We start from the raw sequence: 5,639 nt of genomic DNA, 5'->3' as shown, positions 1-5,639 counted from the left end.
CTTCAGGGCTGAGTCCGGGTCCTGCAGTGCCCAGGGCTGTCTTCAGGGCTGAGCCCGGGTCCTGCAGTGTCCAGGGCTGTATTCAGGGCTGAGTCCGGGTCCTGCAGTGTCCAGGGCTGTCTTCAGGGCTGAGTCCAGGTCCTGCAGTGTCCAGAGCTGTCTTCAGGGCTGAGTCTAGGTCCTGCAGTGTCCAGGGCTGTCTTCAGAGCTGAGTCCAGGTCCTGCAGTGCCCAGGGTCGTCTTCAGGGCTGATCTGAGTCCTGCAGTGCCCAGGGCTGTCTTCAGGGCTGAGTCCAGGTCCTGACTCTTCGCTGTTTTCCTGCAGTGCCCAGGCCATCTTCAGGGTGAGCACAAGAGGCTGGAGTAAGAGAGGTACATAGAAAAAGAAAGTTTCTGGCACAACAGGAAAGAGAGGTGCACAGAAGTGTCCCTTGACACAAGCAAGAATATTTCAGGTGACAGGAATGGGGGGTGGGAACGTGACTCAGAAAGAGCTTGCTTTAATAAACAAATACTGTTTTGCGAAGGGGAGCTAGGCAGGAGAAGACTGTTTGGGGGTCCATATTGATAATGCAGAGCAACCTAGGGGTCCCCCATTTACAGCTGAGATGTACCAATAGACCACTGTTACGATCCCAGAGAGAACTTGGCTGCCACCATCACCCTAAAGAAAGCCATCAGTTAAAAAAAAGTCTTCCATAGAAAACACTCAGCCACTGAATTGAACAAAACAAACAAAAGAGCCCTTTGCCCAAGTACCTTGAGTTTGAAGAGGTTGGGAAAGCGGAGCAGTTTTTATGGAAATAGTCTTTGTGGTTCAGAGCCTGCAATTAAAGAGACAAAGACAGTTCAGTGAATAGCGCATTAGACATAATGATTAAAAATTCCAAGTATTATCCTCAGTAACCCGCACTGAATGTCAGAGAAGCTGTCATTAGAAAGCATGCAGAAGTAGAGGCACCCCCAAAGAGCACTGAACCCGAGTGGGCCTTAGATCCACTAGCCCTCTGCCCAGGGATAAGGAGTGGAGGTAATGCTTGGGAGGGGGGAACCCTAAGCAGGCTTTGCAATGTGACCATCATGTGGGATTTCATGGATCTGGTCCCGTGAGAGATGCTATGGTCACACAGTCTCACACCCTCGCTAGAGAAGTTGCCACACACTCCCGATCAAGCAGCACTCTTCCGGGTTCCCCCAACCACGCGGCCTACCCAGTTTGTTACAGAAAGCACAGGGATGCCTTTCTCTGCTCTTGAGTGGGCTTTGGCTTAGGACTTAGGGTGCGAGGAAGCTCCTGGTCACACAAGCTTTACACTGTGTGTCCCCCAGGCTCTTACCTTGTGAATTTAAAGAGTTCAATGTGTGGACCCCAGAGGGTGGGTCGTTCATGAAAGAAAGTTGTTGCAAACTCATAGCTGGGCACTCAAGACACAGAAGAAGGGAGAGCTCCTGCAGAGCCGGAGCGGGTCCCTGGGATTAGGATGTGGTAGAACAGCTAGTCGAGCGGCTTTATAGAAGGGGCTTACAGCAGAAACTGGGACAAGGTATGGATGGGTAAGGTCAGATGAGCTGGCCAGTCTGTCTGGTCCAAACGCAAGGTATCCAGGTGACCCCTTTCACTTTCGATCATATCCGTATCTATAGCTTCCAGGCAGAGGTGACTACAACAAGCAGCAAGGATGGAGCTCCCCCACCTCTGAGTCCAAGCATATTGCAAAGCTTTAGTAACGAGAACAGCCTGGAGTCGGCATTAAAGCAGACAGGCTAGCAGAGGAGAATAGAGGGCTCAGAAATAAGCTCGCACAGAATAGGCAGTCAAAAGATCTGAAACAAGGCCACCAAGAAGACCTAATGGGGAGGGACATTCTCCTTAGTAAATGGCTTTGGGAAAACTGGGTTTCCTATGTGCAAGAATAAAGCTGGACCCTCACACCACACAAAAGACAATTTAAGTAGATTAAACCTAAGCCTGGAGCTACAAAGCCCGAGTGAACGTGCAGAGCAAGTTCCTTGTCTGTTGCTGCTGTTGGCAGTCGGCTTTTGGCTGAAACTTCATAAGACAAAAGCCAAGAGAAGCCCTGGGAAGATCGGTGACCAGAAGGCATTTAATATGTTTGAGCTACTGGAAACATCTCTGTGTTTGTAGAAACTTAAATTGCTTGTTTGTAGCTGTGTTTGCCAAAGCAGACTTGGCAGCGTGCTAATTGCATTGGGTATTTCATAAGGGAACAGTTCTAGGGTTGAAGAATAAAGGCGAGGCCAAAGGAAGCCCGAGAGCTCTGGTGCACTGACCCTCTCTCCTGGGGACATTTAAGGCAAGTGGTTCACTGTTTACGATGCATACATAGGCTGACTGCTCTTCAGAGACTGAAGTCAACCTCTCTATTTTGCAACCACGGAGGTCTTGTGCTCATTTGAATGAGAATAGCCTCCACTGGATCAGATCTTTCAACACTTGGTCCCCAGTTGTTTAGAAAGGGCTAGGCAGTGTGGCCATGTTAGAGGAGGTGTGTCACTGGGGATGGGGCTTTGCAGTTTCAAAAGCCCATGCCATTCCCAGTTAGCTCATCCTTACAAAGGGTGTAAGCTTTCAGCTTCTGCTCCAGCGCCATACCCGCCTGCCTGCTGACATTCTCCCTGCCAGGATGGTCATGGGCTCTGAAACTGTGAGCCCCAGTAGTCCCAGTAGCTCCAGTAGCCCCAGTAGCTCTCTCTTCTATAAGGTACCTTGGTCATAGTATCTTGTCATGAGCATTGAAAGGTAACTAAGCCAGATCTTCTGCTGGTTCATCATCTGTTATTCAAGTGCCTTTTAACTCTGACAAATGAATGACTTCTCCACACTCAATATTCAGGAGCTCACTGCTTCCTCGCCACTAAGGTGTTAGCACTGTATTTTGAAATAATGACCCTTGTGTGCCTTTCTACAAAACTGGCTCAGGTATCCTGGCTCCTGTGCTCCAGATCCTTTGCTCTATCACATCCCCCAGTCATCTCTCAAAAGAAGATGATGTCACAGGTTGTCCACAAGAGTGGGTACCATTGGGGCATATGCTCTACTGGCATGCGCCTTTGACAGGAGCATCTGCCTCTTCATTTGGAATTATGTCGCCCTCTATGCTTACCTTTCATACTACGGTATCCTGAGCCTTTAGCCAACTGTGCGTTTCATTGTTTCGATCTCATGCACTGAGTGCTGTCTTCACTCCAGAAGTTCATCTTCCCAGGGTATACTGGGGCGTGGGTCAATGCTGTTATTTATTGCAACTGACTCTTGGTTTTAAGATAAAGAATCACTAGCCAGGCATGGTGGCACATGGCTTTAATCCCAGCACTTGGGAAGGAGGGACAGCTAGGTCTATAGATTGAGTTGAGTTCACTGCCAGCCACGTCTATAGATCGAGTTACAGGACAGCCAGGGCAACATAGAAAACTGCCTTGAAAAACAAAAACAGAACAAAGGTTTGTAGAGAATTTATTTATGGCCCCTTTGAGGGGTTGCTTTGTCTTAGTTCTTTGCACGGTACAACAGCGAGACTGACTGCTCCTAGTCCTGGTTTCTGTGTTTCCTCCCTCACCTCCTTCCCTGGATGCTTTTCCTCATCCCTATGTTTTGAAAGCTTTATGCTTGTTCTTTGTGCCTTCTAAAGTCATCACCAAGTTCTTGTAATCAACAGTCTTGACATGCTTTCATGGGCTCAATGTTTTCACCTGGAGGCAGTGAGGTTTTACTCTGAAAGTTGTGTCTCTTGCCTCCGAGGTTCTGGAAACCCCAGGAACAATGCCACCAGCCCGTGGGCGACATTTCAGATTCAAACCTTAACATTGGCTATTATTAGTAAAACAAAAGAGTCTCAGTTTTTTGGATTGTATTATTTGGGAGAAAACACACTTTTCTCAGAGATTTTTTTATGTCATTGGTCATAAAATTCTCAAAGAGGGTTTTAGTAAGATGGGTTTTAATGAGAAACCTAAAAGTGTACTGTTCATTTTCGACAAACTAGAGTCACCTGGGCAGAGGGACCCTCAATTGAGGAATTCCCTCTATCAGATTGGCCTGTGGGCACCTCTGTGGAGATTTCTTGACTAGTGATTCAAGTAGGAGGGCAAGCCCAATGTGGGCAGTGCCACCTGGGCAGGTGGTCCTGGACTGTATAAAAAAGCCCGCTGAGGAGAAACTCTAACTTGAAAAAAACCAACCAACCAACCAAACAACAACAATAAAAAAATGAGAAAGCCACGGAGAGCAAGCCAGTGCTCAGGATTCCTTTATGGGCTCAGCTCCAGTCCCTGTCTCCAGGTTCCTGCTTTGAGTTCCTGACTCGGCTTCCTTGGATGTTGGGCTACAGCCTATGAGCTCAAATAAATCCTTTTGTCCTGAAGTTGCTTTTGCTTATGTTTTTAAAAAGGAGATTCATTTATTTACTATGCATACAGTGTTCTGCTTGCACACCAAATCTCCTTATAGATGGTTGTGAGCCATCATGTGGTTGCTGGGAATCGAACTCAGGAAGTCCCAAAGAACAGCTAGTGCTCCTAATCTTTGAGCCATCGTTCCAGTCCATCATTGTGATCTTTATCACAGCAATAGAAAGCAAAGTAAGATGGAAAGAATTCAAATGCTATTTTAAAGCCAGAAATGACTCTTTGACAAATGGCAAACCTAGTCTTTGCAGTTATGTACTACTGAGGTGGAAAACACACACAGAAACACACATGGAATAGATGGAAAGGCAAATAATTCAGCTTTTGCTCCTTTAGGGCTGTAGAGAAACACTAGTATTTGGTGACTTTCTAGCATGTATACAGCTAATCACGATGCTTTAAAACCAAGCATGATTTCTAGTCCTGCTTTTTAGTTTTTGAGCAGGGTCTTGCTCTACAGTCAGGCTGCTCTCAAGTGCTGAGGGGCCTGGTTTACATGTGCAAGGGCCATCATGTCCAGTTCCCTGCATGTGATTCCTTCTGTAAGGCTCTAGAAAAGTTGATTGAAGGCTCAAACCTCCTTTCAGACCTGACTTTATATTGTGTTTTTTTTCCTAAGAGTTGGACATAAACAAGAAAATAATTTTAACCTGCCGGCACACTGCGTGTACACCATGTGGGAAATGGCTCATAAATGGTCTGCGAAATGAGCCATGTTTTCATTTCATGCCCCATAGGTCTTCCAACCTCTAAATGGGATTTCTCTTCAATTTCGGCATTTATTGCATTTTACTGTCAGAGATATTTACTTCCTGTAAGGGAAAAGCAAAATTATTGGAGGAGAGGGTAATTTGACTTAAGTTGGTTTAGATTCCACAGCCAAACTTGAGACCTCACTGACTCCATCAATCACTCTTCTCATGGCTGCACTCTCCAGATATCTGACAAGAAGCGACTTAGGGTTTGCTCAGGCCAGAGTGGAAGGTGGAAGGTGGAAGGAAGGTAAGACAGCAGGGTACATGGCATACAAAGAACGCGAAAGCTTGTTGGGGGCTGTGGACCCCCAGACCCTGAATTTCCTGTAAACAATCTGTTATTCTTACAGCTGCCCTGAGCAAAACAATTTTTTTTTCCTGTGTTTGCAGCTGCTCTGAGCACGAGACCCTCAGGAGTTTCTGATGGCAGGGGAGTGGATTCTGGTGGGTTTGGTTGGG

Source organism: Microtus ochrogaster, chromosome 18 (assembly GCF_000317375.1).
Source record: "Microtus ochrogaster isolate Prairie Vole_2 chromosome 18, MicOch1.0, whole genome shotgun sequence".
Lineage (NCBI taxonomy): Eukaryota > Metazoa > Chordata > Mammalia > Rodentia > Cricetidae > Microtus > Microtus ochrogaster.
The sequence above is the reverse complement of the archived record's forward strand: the minus strand, read 5'-3'. Positions refer to the sequence as shown.